The 19974-nt window shown below is 55.5% G+C and overlaps 1 long non-coding RNA gene across 1 annotated transcript; it reads left to right on the top strand.

Annotated features, from left to right (window-relative positions):
• The first annotated feature begins 1691 nt into the window (after positions 1-1691).
• Positions 1692-2605, top strand: LOC143694611 (uncharacterized). Its single transcript, XR_013183181.1, has 3 exons — positions 1692-1784; positions 2196-2267; positions 2453-2605. It is a non-coding gene; the product is annotated as an uncharacterized LOC143694611 (long non-coding RNA).
• The last annotated feature ends 17369 nt before the right edge of the window (positions 2606-19974 follow it).

The raw sequence follows: 19974 nt of genomic DNA, 5'->3' as shown, positions 1-19974 counted from the left end.
TGCTCCAGCTCCATCCCCCACAGGAGGATCCGCCCTGGATGATCCCCAGTGACCCCGGTGGACAGAGCCCTGGTGATCTGTGGTGCTGGTGATCCCTGTTGAGGAGACACCTGGCTGGGGCCTCCATATCCTCCTGGCTCCCCATCCCATGGCCTGGATTTTCTTTTCATTTCTCTTTGCCCTTCCAAACCTCCTAAAAGCAGGGTAAAAATAAAGACGTTGAGCTAAGACAAGGATGGGGACACGGGGGGTCTTGCAGGGGATGTGGGGGATGCTGGGTGTGAGGGACTTGAGGGTTCCTGGGAGAGACTTGGGACTTGTTCAGGGCTTTGGGGACACCAGGCTGAGTGGCTCCAGTTGCACTGGGAGACCCTGGAGGAGGTTCTGGGACAGCTGATCAAGGACCCCCTGCCCCGGAACTGTCCCCATGTGCCCCCATCCCAACGCCTCGTGTCCCCTGTAGCGGCTGCCCCATTCCCACAGTCACTCCCCTTTCCCCGGCCCATTCCCATGTCCCCCCTATCCCGTTCCCATCCTGCTCCCATCGCAGTCCGGATCCCATTCCCTGTCCCTGTCCTGTATTCCTGATCCCTGTACCGTATTTCCAGTGCCATTTCAGGTCCCTGGCCCTGTCCCCATCCTCATTCCCGGTCCCTGTCCGCAATCCCGGTCCCTGTCTCCATTCCCTGTTCCCATTCCCGGTCCCTGTCCCCATTCCCATTCCCTGTCCTCGTTCCCTGCTCCCATTCCCGGTCCCTGTCCCCATTCCCCGTTCCCGGTCCCCATTCCCATCCCCTGTCCCCATTCCCGGTCCCTGACCCCATTCCCTGTCCCCATTCCCGGTCCCGATTCCTATCCCCATTCCCATCCCCTGTCCCCATTCCCGGTCCCTGACCCCATTCCCTATCCCCATTCCCGGTCTCTGTCCCCATTCCCCATTCCCATTCCTTATCCCCATTCCTGGTCCCTGACCCCATTCCCTATCCCCATTCCCGGCCCCTGTCCCCATTCCCGGTCCCGATTCCTATCCCCATTCCCATTCCCTGTCCCCATTCCCTGTCCCCTCTCACCGGGCACCGCCAACATCGCTCCGGCCCCCCCGGCCTCACGTGACCGAGGAAGCCCCGCGCTGCTCCCACCCACCAATCCCAGCGCGCGATCGCTCCCGTATTTGTATAACCAAGCCCTTTGGCCTGGCTCCGCCCCCCCGCCGGCTGCAGCCGCGTCCGGGCGCTGTTTGCTCCCAGTCCCCTCCCAGCGCTCCCAGTAAGAGCGGGAGAGGCAGGGAGAGCGCTCCCAGCTCCTGCCCGCTGCTCCCACCATCGTTCCCAGCGCTCCCAGTAATAGCGGGACCGGCAGGGAGAGCGCTCCCAGCTCCTGCCCGCTGCTCCCACCATCGTTCCCAGCGCTCCCAGTAAGAGCGGGACCGGCAGGGAGAGCGCTCCCAGCTCCTGCCCGGTGCTCCCACCATCGTTCCCAGCGCTCCCAGGATCGCTCCCAGTGCCGGGCGGGGCGGGGCCGCTTTGGAACCCCCCCAGAGCAGAGCGCGGCTGCTTTTGGGTGCCGGCACTGCCCGGGCCGGGCTGGGAGCGGAGGTGGAGCGGGAGGGAGAGGAGGGAGAGAGAAGGAGGAAAAGGAAAGGCAAAAGGAAAGGGAGGATCGAGAGGAAAGGAGGAGCAGGAAGAGGAGGGACAGAGGAGGAGCAGGAGGAGGAGCAGCACCAACCCCACGCGGTTCCCCCGCTCGGGCCGGGGTCCCCCGGCATCGCCCCCCCGGAACCGCAGGTGAGCGGGGAGCTCGCCCCAGATCCATCGGGCAGTCTCCGGCAGGGTGGTTTGGCAGGGCAGGGGATGTTTGGATCTTGCAGGACCTCAAAGCTGGGCCGGAAATTGCCCTGGAGTGATCTTGGGGTGTCCCACGTGGCGATTGCCGGTACCTGCAGGCAGGGGAGTGATGTTGGGTTTGGGGATCCCCGGGAGAGCTGGGGGAGAACGTGGGAGCCCTGGAGTGGGGAGAGCGCAGAGGGGCGATGCCGGAGCCGGGGGATCCCCAGCAGCCTGGAGGAATGGGGGAGGCTGGGGATGAGCAGGGTCCGGGCCCCCGAGGCTGGAGGGAGCAGTGAAATCTCCATCCAAAACTTGGGCAGCGGGACCATTAAACCCAACATGCTGATCCCTTGTTTTTCCCCAAACCAGGATTCCCACACCTTGGCCAGGTGGAGCAGGAGACTGCGAGGAAGAGGAAGATGGTGAAGGACACCCAGGCAGGTGAGGAGGAAGTCAGTGCCCCTTTCCCCCTCTCTCCTGCTCCATCTCCCAGCCCAGCACGGCCCCGGCTGCAGGACAACCCTGCTGCCAACGCCGTCCTGCTGGGGATGCACTGGGGGGATCTCCTTCCCCTTCCCTCTGGCATGGAGGCAAATCCCATCCTCTCCTTGTCCTTCCTCCCCCAGGGAAGGAGCTGAGGATGGAGACCAGGGAGGACAAATCCCCACAGCAGAACCTCATGTAAGAGGCCGTTTTGAGTGACTCCAGGGCACAGGAATCCAATGGGGAGGAAAAACCTTGGAGAACCTGCAGGATGAGGGGCTCCAAACCCAGCACAGGGTGCTCTGAGGAGGAAAGACCCAACCTGAGCCAGGAAGGTGGACAAAGCTTCAGCCAGAGCTCGGAGCTGGTGGCCCAGGAGCAGCTTCATGATGGGGAGAAGCCCTACAAGTGCTTGGAGCGTGGGAAGAGCTTCAGGCAGAGCAGCACCCTGATCAGCCACCAGATGATCCACACTGGGGGATGGCCCTAGGAGTGTTGGGAATGTGGGAAGGGCTTCAGCTGCAGCTCCACCTGTTGGATCGGCAGAAGAAATGCAGCACTCAATATGAGTGATCAGCAAGTCTTAAACTTTATTGATAGTCTCAAACTTTATTGATAGTCTCACTTATTTATATTGGTGTTAATGAAGCTCATACATATTGCAAGGCTGAGCTCATTATTGGTTAGTTACTTATCAATCAACTATGCCTACTTCTGCATTCTTATGGTTATTCTGTTGCTGCTTCTACATTCTTACTTCTACATTCTTGTAGTTGTTCTATTGAAACTATCTTCATATTTTTGGCAAAAGATCCTCTTCCCTATCCTGTTGTTGCACCAAGGGCACAATGCCCTTGTCCACTATTGGACACTGACTGCTGACTCCTAGACTTGTCTCCTTGTTGCTTAACCAACAGTATTATTATGTCTACGTGACCTTTCTCAGCTAGCCAACTGTCCACAAAGCTCTCCACATCTGCCCTCATCACCCACCAACGCATCCACACCTGGGAGAGGCCCTATGAGTGTGGGGAATGTGGGATATGCTTTAGCCAGCACTCCACCCTGATCTGCCACCAGAGGATCCACACTGGGGAAAGGCCACACAAATGTGGGGAGTGTGGGATGACCTTCAGTCAGAGGTCCCAGCTGATCATCCACCAAATGATTCACACAGGGGAGAGGCCCTACGGGTGCACCCAGTGTGGGAAGAGGTTTCAGACCAGCTCCCATCTCCTCCTGCATGAGTGGATTCAAACGGATGAGAGGCCCTTCCACTGCCCTGACTGCAGGAAGGGCTTCAAGCGCAACTCCCACCTTGTCACCCACCGGCGCATCCACACCGGGGAGAGGCCCTGTGAGTGTCCCCAGTGTGGGAAGAGCTTCACCCGAAGCTCTCACTTGACCAGACACCAGCAGAGGCACCAGTAAGGGAAGGCTTGCCAATGCCCTGATTGCAGGAACAGCTTCATGCACCACTCCAGTTTCAACCCCCATGGGAGAGCCCGGATTGGGAAGAGCCCTGGTGATCCATGTTCCCTGTGATCCATCCTGGGAAGACACCTATCCCTTGTCCTGCCCCTCCCAGTGACATGATGTGGCATTGAAAAACATGAGTGTCTTGCCATAGCCCTTTCATTGCAGTCACTCCCACCTCAGGTCATTTGCCAGGGGCAGGAAAGGGATTCTTTCTCTCTCCCTGCGGAGAAGGGTGTCCTTTCCAGGCAGGGGGAAATATGTGGCCAGGGAGAGCCAGTTGTTGATGTTGTAGTTTTCTCTGCAAATAGTTTTTCTTATCCCTTCTGTTATCAATATTTTTTCTCTTCCTGTTTGTTCCTTATCTCGTTGCTGTTCCCAATAAATTGTTCTTATCCCAGCCCGGGATCCTTGCCTTTTGTGCTTTCCATGGGAGGCGGGAGGGCAGCGAGGGCAGCACGGTTTTAGCGGGAGCAGGAAATTGGGGAATCCCATTCCTGAAGCCCGGCCCGTGGAAACCGAGCATCCCAGCTGGTGCCAGCCCTGGTGGCCATGGCAGCAGCCTTGGGAGTGGGTCCCTGGCTGGGGCTGTGGGAACCTCTTCCCTCTGGTGCCCAGGGACAGGAGTGGAGGGAGCGGCTGCAGCTGAGTTGGGGCAGGCTCAGGTTGGATGTCAGGAAAAGGTTTTTGCCCAGAGGCTTCTGGGGCTCTGGCCAGGCTCCCCAGGGAAGGGTCCCAGCTCCAGGGCTCTCTGAGCTGCAGCAGCGTTTGGCCAGCGCTGCCAGGCCCAGGCTGGCATTGTTGGGGTGTCCTGTGCAGGGCCAGCAGTTGGACTGGAGGATCCTGATGGGTCCCTCCCAGCTCAGCCAATTCTGTGGCTCTGGGATCCCATGAGCCTGGGGATGGGGCTGCCAATGGTTGCCATGGCAACGGGCTCTGGCTGCAGGCCTGAGCTGGTGTCCATGGCAACCACCCCTGGCATGGGGTCTCCATGGAGCTGCCAAGGGACTGCGCATAGCAACAGGGGGGTCTGGTGATGGTTGCCATGGAAACTGACCATAGCAACAGGGGGTCTGGTGATGGTTGCCATGGAAACTGACCATAGCAACAGGGTCATGGTGATGGTTGCCATGGAAACACAGTGTAACAACAGGGTCCTGGTGATGGTTGCCTGCTAAGGATCACATTTGTCACAGGCCCTCAGAGGGGCTCCATGGGGACTTTCCAAGAGTCTCCAGGCTGTTCCAGAGCTGGAATGTCACACGCAGAGACAGGGGCTCCATGGAGCCCTCCCAGGGCTTTCTGGGGATGGTAAAGAGCCCTGTGGTCAGAGGCAGTCACAGCCATTCCATGGTGACATCCCAGGGCACCTTGGGCTGCAAAGGCACCCATCTGTCACAGGCATTCATGGGGGCTCCACGGTGACATCCCAGGAGTCCCCAGGCTGCCAAAGGGCCGGGATGTCCCAGACACTCACAGGGGTTCCTGCCATGGGCACAGTGGGAGCTTCAGGCAAAAGCTTTGTTTCTTTATTGGAGAAACTCCTTCTGAGTCATGAGATGGAAAAATTACCCCCAACAGACACCATGGATCCTCAAACCCCTGCAGTGCCCCTAGACTTCAAAAATTCCTTCTAAGAGAGGAGACTGGGAGCAGCTGGATCCAATCCCAGCCCCAGAATTTGTCAAAGGTTTATGTGTAAAAGATTGGACAGGTGGATAAAACTTTAATCCAATTTCTCCCACAGGATTAATGATGGAATACCAGATAAATTTATATAAATAGAGCTCTGATTGATTCTGATCATGATCAGACAGAAAGATCTTAACCAGAGTTATTTACTCCACAGTACAGGAGCTATAACAATTATTACAACATAGTGCTCTAGGAAGCAATATTGAAGTCAAGAGGGCCTTGCTGGAGTTGTTGGAGCCCATTGCAGGCAGAGCCTCCTCCTCCTCCAGCAGGAGCTGCCTTTCCTGTGCCATCAGCAGGGCAGGTCCTGCTGCAGGAAAAGCCCCAGGCCAGCCCCAGCACAGGGAAGGCCTCGGGCACAAGGGCAGAGTGCCGTGCTGGGAGCTGTGCCAGGGAGAGCCTGAGGCACCAAAGGCACCTTGGCAGCAGCAGCTGCTTGCAGCCCATGGCCAGAAGCCTCCCTTGGCAGCCCGGTCTGGTGGCCACCACTGCAGAGCTGCTGCCTCAGGGCTCCTTCCTAGCTGGGCTCTGAAAAGCCACTTCTGCTCCAGAAACCTGACTGGGAAGCCATTGGCCCCAGCACCTTGGGGACAAGATATTAATGACAAAACTCTTCATGCCAGCAGAGCCAAGGCAGGGGCAGAGGAAAGGGCAGAGCCAGGCCCAGGGGACAGGGCTGCCATGGTGATGGCTGTGAGGTCACTGCCCCTGCAGCAGCCTGGCTGCCCTCAGCAGACATTCTGGCCAGAAGCATTGTGAGGGCACCCAGAACATCAGAGAACCCACACTACAGGAATTCTGTCACTGGGGAGGGCAGGGGGTTTCACTGGGTCAGGTTGCACAAAGCTCCTGCTCTGGGACAATTCCTGGGATAGGGCACCCTTTTCCTAACTGGAAAAACAGTTGCAGTTTCATGCCTCTTGCATAATTGTAAAATATTTCCTCTTCTAACAAATGTAAATCCACCCTCAAGCAGTTTAGAGATATTGACCCTTGTTTTGTCACTGCAAGATTTGGGAGAAAATAACTTTGATCACTATTTTTCCATTTTCACAGATCTTGGAGAGGACCCAAAAATCTCTCAAGATGGGGTTTGGAGGCCTCATCATAAAACTGGCAGGGAGAGGCAGAGGGCTCTGGGGTCAGTGGTGTGGAGACTGAGGAGAGAACAGGAGCAGCCAGGGAGGGATGGAAGGGTGGTTTCAGAGAGGCTGGAGCTTTTCTTCCTAGTGGGAATGAGCCTGAAGATAATAGCACAGAGGGCAGCTGGGGAGGCCCAGAGTGCACACCAGGAGAAAGGAATTTCCCTGCCAGGGCAGGGCTGTGGTGCAGCACGTCCCCCAGCAGGAGCCTGGAGCAGCCCAAGGCTTTGTGTGGGCAGGCAGGAGGCAGAGCTGTCAGCAAAGGAAGGGCCCAGCCAGGTGGGGCAGCTGGGGGATGCCCACAGCCTGCAGGGACAGAGGCGCAGGTTTGCTCAGCACCAGAGACACCTTTGCCTTGCTTGTCCCCACCTGTCATCACTGCCACCAGTGTTCTGCTCCACCTGGAACCTGGGGATGCTTTCTCAGTTGTGTCTCTCAGAAAGATCTCTTTAAAGTATGAGAAACTTCCCTGTTTCAATCTCACTTTGAGTCCTTGAGAAGTTCTTTGAGCACACTCTGAGAGACTGAGTCTGATGCAAAGAGCACCAAAGGCCCAGAGGGTCATTACAGCCCTTGTGCTGTGTCTGTGCTGCTGAGCTGGGCCGGGCTCCTGGCCCAGAGGCAGCTCCTGGCAAGGGCAGCAGAGCTGCAGAGAGACAGCTCTGGCCAGGAGCAGCTCCTGTGCACAGCCCAGCAGGGCTGGGGCACTGCCAGGGCCCCTCAGGGACACCAGCAGGGCACAGACAGAGCTCCCAGGGGCTCAGCATTGGCAAGGGCTATGGCATGTCCCAGAGGGGGCTGTGTCACAGCAACACCTCTGGGGCTATGTCATGGAGGCACAGAGCAGCTGTGATGTCAGCAACGGGCTGTGTGACAGCACAGAGTGGGCTGTGTGAGGTCACAGATTGGGCTCTGACATCACAGAGTTTATTGTGTGAGGTCATTGAGCAGCTACAGCATCACAGAGGGGATTCTGTGACATCACAGAGCATGCTGTGACATCATGGCATGGCTGCATGACATCATAGAGCAGGCTGTGAGGTCAAAGTGTGTGCTGTGACATTACAGAGTGGCAGTATGACATCACAGAGAGGGTCTTGTCGCATCACTGAGGGGGTTGTGACATCACACAGCTGTCCGTGACATCACAGAGTACGGTGTGAGGTCATAGAGCAGATCCTGTGTTCATAGAGGGTGGCTCTGTGACATCAGAGAGAGGGTTGTGACATCACTGGCTGGCTGTGTAACATCACAGAGCAGCCTGTGATATCACAGTACAGATTGTGGAATCACAGGGTGACTTTCTGATATCGCAGAGTCTTCTGTGACATTACAGTGCAGCTGCATGTCATTCCAGGGTGACATCCCAGAGTTGTCTCTGCGACATCACAGGTTGCTGTGTGACATCACAGGGGCTCTGTGACATCACAGGGGCCTGTGTGACATCACAGGGACTGTGTGACATCACAGGGGCTGTGTGAGGTCACTGGGGAGGTCACTCTGCCCCGGCCCCCCTCACAGTTCCCCCCAGAGCAGTCCAACCCTGCTCGTGCACAGCGGGGTCCCCTGTCCCCCCGGGTCCCCCCGCCCCCGGCGCCGCAGCCTCCCCCAGAGGATGTTCCACGAGATCGACCCCAGAGCCTGACACGGGGACGGGGGCCGGGGCCCTGGGGGTGGCACAGGGGGACAGGGACCCCCGGGCAGCGTCCACGTGTACCCCAGGGCCAGAGCCTGGACCAGGGCTCCTTCACCCTGGTACCAACGAGGCCTTGAGAGCGCTGAAAAAATCCCCAGCAAGGGAGCAGCAAAAACCAGATTGAATATTAAGGGACAGCAGCACAAAGTTCCTTGGCAAGAGTCACTCTGCACCTGAATTGACACTTCAGGCACTCCAATGAAATCAAAGCAACAACAAAACCAAACAGAATCCAGGCAATCAAACCAGAAATGAATAAAGAACTGTCCCTGTGTGTGTGTATGACAAAAGGACAGTGAGAGCAAGGATGAAAGGAATACCGCCCAAAAGCTTAACAGAGCTCAAACTTAACAGGACTTAAATTGTACCTTAATCTTAACTGATACCTTCAATTTCACAATTTAGCAAAAAACAGCATTTAGCAGGATTTAATCGAACTTATAACCTATGACTTTGCAATTTAACAGAGGATTAACATTTAACAGTATTTAACTCAGATTATAACTTATATTAAACATAACAACTTAGGAAAACAACAACTCTTAGCAGTGTTTAACTTCACTTAGACCTCCTGACTTAACCTTACCTACAGGCAATGTAGCTACAGTTAAGTCATCCTGGTCACACTTGGCACCAACAGCTTTCTTTGGCAGGGTGAGAACAGGGATGTTGTGCCACTGAGGGAACAAAACCAGTTTCCAGGGCTGCTCCTGCAGAAAGCAGGAGCTGGTTGGGCAGCAGCAGTGCCTGGAGCAGACAGTGTTTGTGATGAGCTGCAGAGGAGCTGAGCCCAGGGGCTGTTGGCCAAGGCCGAGGCCCAAGGAGCATTTCTCAGCTGGCAGGGCGGCCTGAGAAGGGGAGGGGGGAATGCAGCAGCACAGGGCCATGGAACCAAGGGAGCATTGTGACATTGTGGGGCCCTGTGAGACCAAGGGACCATTGTGACACTGTGGGGCCCTGTGAGACCAAGGGACCATTGTGCCACTGTGAGGGCCCGTCAAACCAGGGGTCCACTGTGACACTTTGGGATATCATGGAACCAAGGGGCCATTGTGACACTGCAAGACCTCATGGAACCATGGAGACACCACTGAGACACTTCACAGCCTCATACAACCACAGGGCCATTGTGACACTGTGGGGCACCCTGGCACCAAGGAGACCATTGTGACACTGAGGGGACTCATGGAATCACGGAGACCATTGTGACCCCGGGGGTCCCCACAGATCCAAGAGGACCATTGTGATACTGTGGGGCCCCATGAAACCAAGAGGCCTTTGTGACACTGCAGGGCTGCATGGAACCAAAGGTCCATTGTGACATTGCAGGTCCTGATGTCATCAATGGTCCATTGTGACACTGTGGAGCCAAAGGAGACCATTGTGACACCACAAACCCCCAGGGTCTAAAGGTCCATTGTGACATTGCAGGGCTCATGGAGCAGAGGAGTCCCGTGACATTGTGGGACCTGTGGAACCACGGAGACCATTGTGACACTGCAGGGCCTCATGGGATCCTTGGAACCATTGTGAAACTTGGGGCCTTCTGGAACCAAGGAGCCATTGTGACATTGTGGGACCCCATTGAACCAAGGGTCCATTGTGACACTGCTGGACCCCATGGACTCAAAGCACCACTAGGACACTGTGGGGCCCCATGGAACCAAGGGGACCATGGTGATACTGCAGGACCTCATAAAAGCAAGGGAACACGGAACAGGTCTGGCTTGTTTGGCCTCCCATGGACTGTCAGACTGGTCCAATTGAACTTGGCATATTGAAGGTCTCTTCTCATCTGCTATTGAAACACTGGGGCTCTGTGCTTTCCTTCCTATGGAAAAGAACTCTCCTTCTCCGCCAGGTACCCATGGCCAGAATTGGGATTTCACCTCCTAATTTCCTTATACACAGGGATTGTTCCTGTAGGAATATTGCCAGGACAAGTCTGGTTGGAAATGGTTTTACAAGGGTCACCTCCCATCTATCCCCAAAACATTGTGGAAGGCTCCATGGTCTCCTTCCTATGGAAAAGAATTGTCCTGCTTCTCCAGATGCCCATGTCTGAGACTGGGCTTCAACCTCTAAAGTTCCCTATATCCAAAGACTGCTTCCAGACTAAATCTGCCATTACTGACAAGTCTGGATGGCCTTGGCCTAGTGAGGCTCTCACCTGCCTTCCAAACACTGGAGCTCTGTTCTTTCCTTCCTATGGAAAACAACTGGCCTTCTTGTCTAGGTGTCCATGGCCAGAATTGGGGTTCCACATCCAACATTCTCTGTTGTGACAGACTGGAGGAGATTGTTGGCTCAAAACATTTCATGTGTGGGGGCAGAAGGGGCAGGTCCAGCCTTGCCCTGCCCTGGAACCCCAGCCTTGCCCTGCCCTGGAACCCCAATCCCCCCAGAGCCTCTATCCCAGCCCAGCAGTGGCTGCCAGTCCCTGGCACAGCACAGGCAATGCTCCACAGCCACCTCTGCAGCCCCAGCCCAGCTCCTGAGGGACCAAATGAGCCCAAGCCCCACCTGGGGGAAGGGCCCAGGGAGACCACGGGGTATTGAAGGCTGACCACAAGGCAAGCACACATCTTGACCCTACCTCCTCTCGGAATTTCCATCTGAAATGTGCTGGAATCCAGGAGTTGGTAGCTGTGTGTGCGCTTCTCTAAATCTTATTTGTCTTTTTCTTATTCCCTCTTCTTGCGAAATTTAAGTAACTTAAAATTGAACAGGCTTAGAGTTTGTGAAGTTGAATGAGCAAAGTTAATGTTATGAGAAGTGTTTCTTGTTAATTGAATGTTGTATTAAACCTTTAGCCAAAGTTTCTCTGATTTTCTAAAGTTCCCAGTAAAGTTCCTGTTTTGTTGTTTAGAGCTCCTGAGAATCTCTTGCTGATATTTCTCCAGTGCTTCCAACCCAGAGTACACAAACAACTGTAATTCCTTTGAAATGTCTCATTGAGAGAGTTGTTTGGGGGATGGGAGTCAGGGCTTGTGTGTCCTGCTTGGCCCAGCCCAGGCAGGGCTTTCCCAGCCACATTCCACACTCCATTGCCCAGCTGGAGCCGCTGGTGCCTCTGAGTTGTGCTGCCCCAGCCCCAGGGACGCTCTCCTTGTCTGCCCATTCCCCCACGGTCTCTGGGCAGGGATGGCCTCACTGGGGGCTGCTGACATCCTCAGAAACTTGGAGGCTGCTGCTGAATTTCACTGCTCCAGAGGCTTGTTCAGCCTTCAGCTCTTCAGTGCAGGAATTCAGTGTCCCTGGGCTCATGAACATTCAGAACACCTGAATAAGCCAAGCCTCTGGGAATAATTTGATTTAATTTTCAAATCCTTTGTGGTTAATTAGACAGATCTCAGTAGTATATCCAAAGTGAATGCATTATATTTAAAAGGACAGTGAGAAAACATTTTTTTAGGTCCTGTTTAGGATTTTTTCCTGTTCATAAATCAATATGTGCAATCTCCAATTGACACTGTATCCAAGTACCTCCTCACGCAGTCTGAATAGATATGAAAATCAAGACCCTTCATGGCTGACAATCAATCAGACTCTGTCCCTACCCCCACCCCACCATTTCCCCCATCCAAGCCCTGGCACTCAGAGCAGCCTTGTGCAAATCTCAGCTCCCTCCAGCCCAGGCTGCACCTGCAGCTTTCAGCTCCTTGGCTCCAACTCCCACCTGCTTTCCTTGGAGAAGGAGCTGCCCGAGACACAGAGGGATGTTCATTTCTTGTCAGCCAGCAAAGCCAAGGGAAGGCACAGCTCCATCAAATGCAAAAGTCATTCCTCTGCTGGATATTAAATCCGCTTTCCACAGCAAACAGCCTCAGAGCAATGGAAAACACCTTCTGTGCCCAGCACAGATCCCAAGGTCCCCCCAAACCCTCCCTCCCCCAATTCTTCCCAGATTTGCTCTTTGCACACACGAGTCACAGGCTGAAGTCAGGAGCTCCCTCCATGCCCAGAGGGAGGAAAAGTGAGAAAGGGCATGAAGAGCTCACCTGTGCAGAGGCAAGGTCCAAGTGCTGCCCCTGCAGTGGGAACCACAACTCATCAGGTTTGTGTCCTTTGGGTCAGGGCCTGGTGACACTCAGAGGCACAGAAAGGTTTCTTGCCAACAAAAACAAGTTGAACATTTGAACAGTGTAAGAACCATCACAGCTCTTCCCTCAGCTCTCTGGGATGTCCCAGCAGCATCTGACATGTCCAGATCCCCAAGGGATTTCCAAAAAGAAAAAGTTCTAGACAAGGACATAAGAAAACACAATTTTGTGATAGATATAAACACAATTAAGATGTTGACTAATATGGTATTTATTTCAACATCAGAAAGACTGGGCAACTTTCTGGAGCTTAAAGTGTGAAATCAATCATTTGAGAGGCACTTGAATGACCAGAGAGCATCTGGAGGACAAAATCTGGGAGCAATGGAAAGGACATAGATCCAGCCGGTCTAGTGAAGAGATGGCCACTTAGACATGGCCTTTTCAACAGGAGAGCTAAAAACACCTGATGAAAAAAGGAGATTAAATAATAGACTGAATATTGGTGACACAAGTAGATGGAATCATCAGCATTTCTTCTCCTGCCATTAGTAGAACAATCCAGTAGATCCAGAAAATTTCTGTTCCTGATGGGAAAACTTTGCCATTTCTCAAAAGAACTCAGATTACCAAGATAATAACGATTTTCTTGTATATTATGAAACTAACAGGCATTAACACCTGTGCCCCTTTCCAGGCTGACATCAGCTGTGTGCCCATGAACAGGCAGTGCCACTTGTGCCCTGAGGTGCCCAGCTGGGATTGGATCTCTCCGAGAGCACCTGAGGGACAGCAGAGCACCTTGCAAGCTGCAGGTCCCTGACAGCCCCACAGGGCTCCTGTCCCATCAACATCTGCTCTGCTCCAGTCTGAAACAGGGCCCAGCATGGTGCCAGGATCATCAGAGAGCTGAGGTGTGTGCTGGAATTCAATGGCCTCCCCATCCCGCAGCAGCCCTGCATTTCCCTGCTGCAGCCTTGGTCTCCAGCCCAGCTTTGGAGGCTCTTTGGGCTCTGGAGTGTTGCTGCAGCCCCCAAGGGCAGCTGAGCTCTGCCTTTGGCACAGTCAGGCCTGGCCAGCGCAGGCCATGCTCAGCAATTGCTTGTGTGTGCCTGGCCTTGCTGTCAGCCCCGGCAGCGGCTGCGTGGCCCCTTTGTGGCCCTGTGCTGGCCCAGCCATGGTGGCCCAGCCCCTGTGCAGGCCCAGCCCAGGCCAGGAGCATTGCGGCTGGGAACGGCCCCTGTGCCGTGGTGCCCACAGCAGCCTTGGGGCTCTGTGCCCCATGGCCTCCCTGCTGGGCAGCTTCTGCCAGCTCCTGCAGAGCCCCTGGCACCTGTGGGGCTGCACAGACAGCCCTGCCCCGGGCTCTGCCGGCCTCTGGGCCAGCAGAGAGGCAGCCAGGGCTGGCCATGGCTGGGAACAGGCCCTGAGCCCCGCAGGAGGATGGAGCTGGGCCACAGCCAAACTCAGCCCAGGCCAAAGCTGGGCTCAGCAGCCAGGCCTGCCAACGCATGGGCACAGAGGCTGGCGCTGACAAATGTCCTGGGCCCCCTCCCTGCTCTGTCCGTGCCACCAAGGGCACAGAGCAGCCTCCTCTCTGGGTCACTTGCCTGTTTGCAATGCCTTGCACAGGCGCTGGCCCTGCCCCACAAGGCCTGGCCTGAGTCCTGCCCCTGCACGCTCAGCCAGGCTGAGATGGACACTGATGGTTTCTGGGCCAGGCTCTCTGAGCCCAGCCCAGCTCCCTGCAAGCTCTGCCAGCTGCCCTGAGCTCTGGGCAGCACCAAGGGCCTCTCTGAGCCCAGCCCAGCCCAGCCGGCTCTGGCCCCACAGCTCTGCTCAGGCCAGGCTGCTCTGGGCACTGGCCCACGGCCTCAGCCCCTGCCAAGGGCACAGCAGCAGCTGCAGCTGCCACAGGACTCAGCCCCAGCCATGGGGGAAGGTGCTTGGCCAAGGCCAAAGGAGGCTCCCTGGCTGCCCTGCTGCCCTCGGCCTGAGGTGCTCAGAGCTCTGCAGCCCCTGCTGCCATCCCATCTGCCCAGGGCAGCACCAGAGCCCCGGCCTTGGGGCCCTCAGGAGCTGCTCCTGCTCCAGGCCCAGGGCCCATCCCAGAGCTGGGGCAGCCACAAAGCTGTGTCCATTTCTGTTCATTGCTGCTCTGATGGGGATGGATCCTCAGCCACTTGGAGGTTGCTAGTGAATTTTACTGCTCCAGAGGCCTCTTCTATCTGGAGCTCTTCACTTCAGGAATTCAGTGACAAAGGCTCCCAAACATTTGTTCAAAATACCTGAGCAAGAAAAACCTCTGGGAATAATCTATGTTTTCATTTCTTCGGTGATTAATCAGACAGATTTCAGAAGAGTATTTTAAGTGAATCTGCTATATTGAAAAAATGTCAGGAGAATTGTTATGTACTCTTTGGTTTTCTTTTCTTGTTAATAGATTGATATCAGCAATGTCCAACTGATATTGACCCTCAGACACTTCTAATCTAGTCTGAATAGATATGAAAATCAAGACCCTTCATGGCTTACAATCAATAACACTTTTTCCCAAACACCCCCCACCATGTCCCTCATCCAACCCCTGGAACTCCTATAGATCAGGAATGGTGTGGCCAGCAGGAGCAGGGCAGGGATTCTTTCCCTGTGCTCAGCAGTGGCTGGGCAGCACCTCGAGTGCTGTGTCCGGTTCTGGGCCCCCAATTTAGGAAGGACCTGGAGGGGCTGGAGCGTGTTCAGAGAAAAGCAGCAAGGCTGGGGAGGGGTCTGGAACACAAGTCCTGTGAGGAGTGGCTGAGGGAGCTGGGGTTGTTGATCCTGGAGAAGAGGAGGCTCAGGGGAGACAAGGCAGTGTCAGGGCACAGGCTGGACTTGATGATCTCCAAGGTCTTTTCCAACCTTGCTGATTCTGGGATTCTCTGAAACCACCCTTGGAGCAGTTGCAGGATGAGCCCTGGGCCTCCTCTTCAGAAGCTCCAGCAGCCCAGGTCCCTCAGCTTCTCCTGGCAGCCCCAAAGCCCATCCTGTCAGTCCTGCAGAGCCTCTGCAGCTCCTCCTCATTGCCCAGAACAGGGAGCCCCAGAGGCAGACACAGCAGCCCAGATGTGCCCCCCTGGCCTGGGGTGGCTCTGGCAAGGGAGCAGTACCAGGCACTGCAGGAGCCTGCAGACAATTCCTGCAGCACTTGTAGGATGATCCTGCTGCCCAAGGGACGTTCCCATGGTGCCAGGTCAGGAACTGCAATGGGGAGTGGGGCCAGAGAGGAAAGGGCAAACAGGGATGGGCTGTTTGCAGGGCAGGGAACAGGGGTGGGCAAGAGGAAGGAATTCATAGCAGGAAGAGCAAACAAAGCAAAGATAAATCAAAGGTGAAGCCAAGGAAATGCTGAGGGCAGTTTGGGGGTGGCTGCCAGGCAGCCCTGGCTCTGAGCAACAGCGTCTGCAGTGGCACAGGAAACTCCCAGCTGATGGGAACAAACTTTCTGGCTGAGTGCAGAGGCCAGGACAAAGCTGAGTGGTTTCCCTGGTGTCCCCCAGGCCTTGCTGGCCCCAGGGGCTGATGGCATTTGTGCTCCCTCAGGTTCATGTCCCCACAGCAACAGCATGGGGGTGCTGCCCCTGCTGTGTGCAATGCAAACAGGGGCTGCTGAGGCAGTGCTGCCGTGTCTGTGCCTGCAAGGATGGGGCACCTGTGTGAGCTGGGGGAGAGGCCAGGGCTGCAGAGGGGGGATGTTGTTGGCAGCTGCATGAGGACGCTCTGGGACGCTGCCCTGGGCTGTGCAGCGCACTGGGCATGGATCAGCCCCTGCTCTGCTGCTCCTTCCCATCTGCCCCAGGGCCCTTGCAGAGCCCCAGCCATGCTGTTTGCCCCCAGCCTGCCCATGGCCAGCCTGGGGCTGCTCACGGGGGTTTCTGTGCTGAGCATTGGCCTGGCCGTGTTCTTGAGAGAGCCTGGGCAAGGAGCCTGGAGCCCCCAGGGCCTGGCCTGAGGCGTCAGCGCTGCCCCAGCAGTGCCCATGGCCTGTCCCTGCTGCAGCCCCGGCACTGCCACCCCCAGGGCTGTGCCCGGCCCCGAGAGCACTCAGGCCCTGCAGCAACACCAGGGCCACCAGGGCAGCGGGGCAGGGCCACGGCAGCAGCACTGGCAACACCAAGTGCTGCTGCTGCTGCTGCTGGGCACAGCTGCTGGGCCAGCACTGATCTGCCCCAGCTCTGCACACAGACACTGCTGCTGCAGCTCCAGAGAAGGCAACAAAAGGGCATCTCTGCAGAAAACTCTGCTGGGAGAACCTTGAGTTCCTTTAAAGCCACCAAGAGCACTGCCCTGCATTGACACAGTCTGTGGCCACAGGGAAGGTGGAGAGAAACAAAACGAGAAATGGTACAAACAGTTGCTTTTTTTTCTAGACAATGTGAATAACTAAAACAAAGGAAAAAATACCACTACAACCAAACCAACAAGAAACATCAAAGAAAACTTTTTTTACAAGTTACTTGCAGAAATTGGCTAGCAGTTTAATGTCCCTGAAACCATCTAGTCATCAGTCTCCACACAGCAGTCTTGAGCTCTTGGTTCCTCAGGCTGTAGATGAGGGGGTTCAGGGCTGGAGGCACCACTGAGTACAGAACTGACAGGGCCAGATCCAGGGATGGGGAGGACATGGAGGGGGGCTTCAGGTAGTAAAATATACCAGTGCTGACAAACAGGGAGACCACAGCCAGGTGAGGGAGGCAGGTGGAAAAGGCTTTGTGCCGTCCCTGCTCAGAAGGGATCCTCAGCACAGCCCTAAAGATCTGCACATAGGAGAAAACAATGAACACAAAACAAACAAATACCAAAGACACACCAAAAGCAAGAAGTCCCAGTTCCCTGAGTTGGGATTTGGCGCAGGAGAGCTTGAGGATTTGTGGGATTTCACAGAAGAACTGGCCCAGGGCATTGCCATGGCACAGGGGCAGGGAAAATGTATTGGCTGTGTGCAGCAGTGAATAGACAAAGGCACTGGCCCAGGCAGCTGCTGCCATGTGGGCACAAGCTCTGCTGCCCAGGAGGGTCCCGTAGTGCAGGGGTTTGCAGATGGACACGTAGCGGTCGTAGCACATCACGGTCAGCAGAAAAAACTCTGCTGAGATGAAGAACATAAAGAAAAAGAGCTGTGCAGCACATCCTGAGTAGGAGATGTTGCTGGTGTCCCAGAGGGAATTGTGCATGGCTTTGGGGACAGTGGTGCAGATGGAGCCCAGGTCGCTGAGGGCCAGGTTGAGCAGGAAGAAGAACATGGGCGTGTGCAGGTGGTGGCCGCAGGCTACGGCGCTGATGATGAGGCCGTTGCCCAGGAGGGCAGCCAGGGAGATGCCCAGCAAGAGGCAGAAGTGCAGGAGCTGCAGCTGCCGCGTGTCTGCCAATGCCAGCAGGAGGAAGTGCCTGATGGAGCTGCTGTTGGACATTTGCTGCGGCTGCACATGGGGATCTGTAAGAAAAGTAGTCATGGAATAGTTGGGTTTGGAGAGGACTTGAAATATCCCAGCACAGCCTGGGGGCACTTTCCCCCCACTGCCTGCCCAGGGCTCTGCTGCCTGAAGCTGTCCCTGCCAGCAGCTGCTTCCCTGTGCCCAGGGCTGGGCCCTGCCAGTGCTGCCAGAGCCCAGCCCAGCCCTGGGGGCTCAGCTCTGCCCTGCAGAGCCCTCCCAGCTCAGGCACTGCCCAGGGGCAGCTCTGGCTCTGCAGGCTCTGATGGCAACGTCAGAGCAACCCTGAGGAGACTGGAAAAGCAACACTGATGCTGCCTGTGAGGGGCCCTGTGCTGATTTCTGTCACTGCCTGGTTTAGTAAATCTGGGAAATTTTTTTTTCCTCAACCTGAACTGAAAGATAAATATCTATGTGAAATATCCCATCCAGGAAACCCAGAGCAGTAGATTAAAAATGCAAATTTTTCTTTTTTATGTAGCCCCTGCCTTGCTGTGCTCCCTGTATAATCTCCTAGTATATGTTCTGCAGTTCAATGCCATGCTGGAAGCAGTCCTGAACAATGCAGCATCCTCCCCACACAAGGACAACACTCCCAAGCCTCACCAGCTGTCTCCTCCCAGCCAGATCTTGTCCCCCAGTGCTGGGAGCAGCTGCCAGGGCTGGCTGAGAGCTGTCCCTGGCAGGCAGCAGAGTCCCTGCCCCAGCACAGCGCCCTGGGCTGCAGGACCCTGCTCTGCAGGACAGCCCTGGGCACCCCTGGCTGCTCTGCACAAGAGACAAGCAGAGAATGTACTCACAGGCTCTGCAGGCATTGGCATGTTCCAGCTGCAGGAGATGGCTCCAGGAGCTGCAGCTGCATTGTCCTGCAGCCAGAGGTTCCTGTGCCAAGGGCTGGCAGTGATTGTGCCCCAGGCACTTCTCAGCCCCTTCCCAGCCCTGACTGATTGAAGCTCTCTGTGCCTCTGTGCTGTGCCCGGGCTGGCTGCAGGCAGTGCCCCAGCCCTGCTGGGCTGGCAGAAGAGCTGCTCATCCAGAGAAATGTGCTTTTGAAGCTCTTCTTGGTGAGCAGGAGCTGCCTCTGTGCCAGGAGCCCAGCCCAGCTCAGCAGCACAGACACAGCACAAGGACTTTAATCAGCCTCTGGGGCTTTGTGCTCAGGCCCTGGACATCAGTCCCTGAGAGGGAGCTGATGAAACCTCTGCAGAACTCCAAGGCAGCATCCAACTCCAAAGTTTCTTGGACTTTTAATGGGTCCCACTGAGAGACACGGCTGAGCAAGTGTCCCCAGGCCCCAGGCAGAGCAGAGAACTGCAGGCAGTGATGACAGGTGGGGACAAAGAGAAGCCAAGACTTGGTGCCCTGGGGCACAGCAGGGTCTGTGCCAGCAAGGGCTGGGAGGAGACACCTTGTCCTGAGGCCCTGGGGCCTCCTGGCACAGCCCCAGCCAGGCTGGGCACTGTCAGCCCCTTGTGCTGCCCTCAGCATCCCCCCCTAGCCCACATCCCAGTGGCCTCAAGGATCTGCTGCAAGGAGTCCCTGGGGAGCCTTGCTCAGCAATGGCCCTGGGGGCTCCTTCATGCTCCCTGCAGGGACTGCAGGTTTTTCAAAGGACTTTGGGTTTGGCTTTTGCCTTGGAGTCTCTGAGAGGTTTGTGCAATCATGGCTCCCAATTATCTGCTGTAATTAGTCCCTGGAGAGGCTTTGTCAGTAACAACACTCAGTGGGGCTCATTAATGCTTCAGGGTACTTCAGTTATTTTAAGGTACTTGGTGTTTCCCTTTTGATGCAGACTCTGTGAGAGGTTTGTGCAATCATGGCCCCAATTATCTGCTTTAATGAGTCCCTTGAGAGCTTTGTACTGACACTCAGTGGGGCTCATTAATGCCTTGAGATACTCAAGATTTTTAAGGTACTTTATGGATTTAAGAATACTTTTAGGTACTTTTAAGGATTTTCCTTCCCACACTGAGTCTCTGAGATTTTTTTGTGCCATCCTGGCCACCAATTCTCTCCTCCAAGGTGTCCATGAGGAGCCTGTGTTGGGTATCTTCCCCCTTTCTGTTTTACAACAAAGATGGAACTGAAAGATTTTTGTAAGACATTCTAAAAGCATCCAAACAAACATGACACAATTAACAA

Source organism: Agelaius phoeniceus, chromosome 8, assembly GCF_051311805.1.
Source record: "Agelaius phoeniceus isolate bAgePho1 chromosome 8, bAgePho1.hap1, whole genome shotgun sequence".
NCBI lineage: Eukaryota > Metazoa > Chordata > Aves > Passeriformes > Icteridae > Agelaius > Agelaius phoeniceus.
Note: the sequence above shows the minus strand (reverse complement) of the source record. Positions and strands in the feature narration are given on the sequence as shown.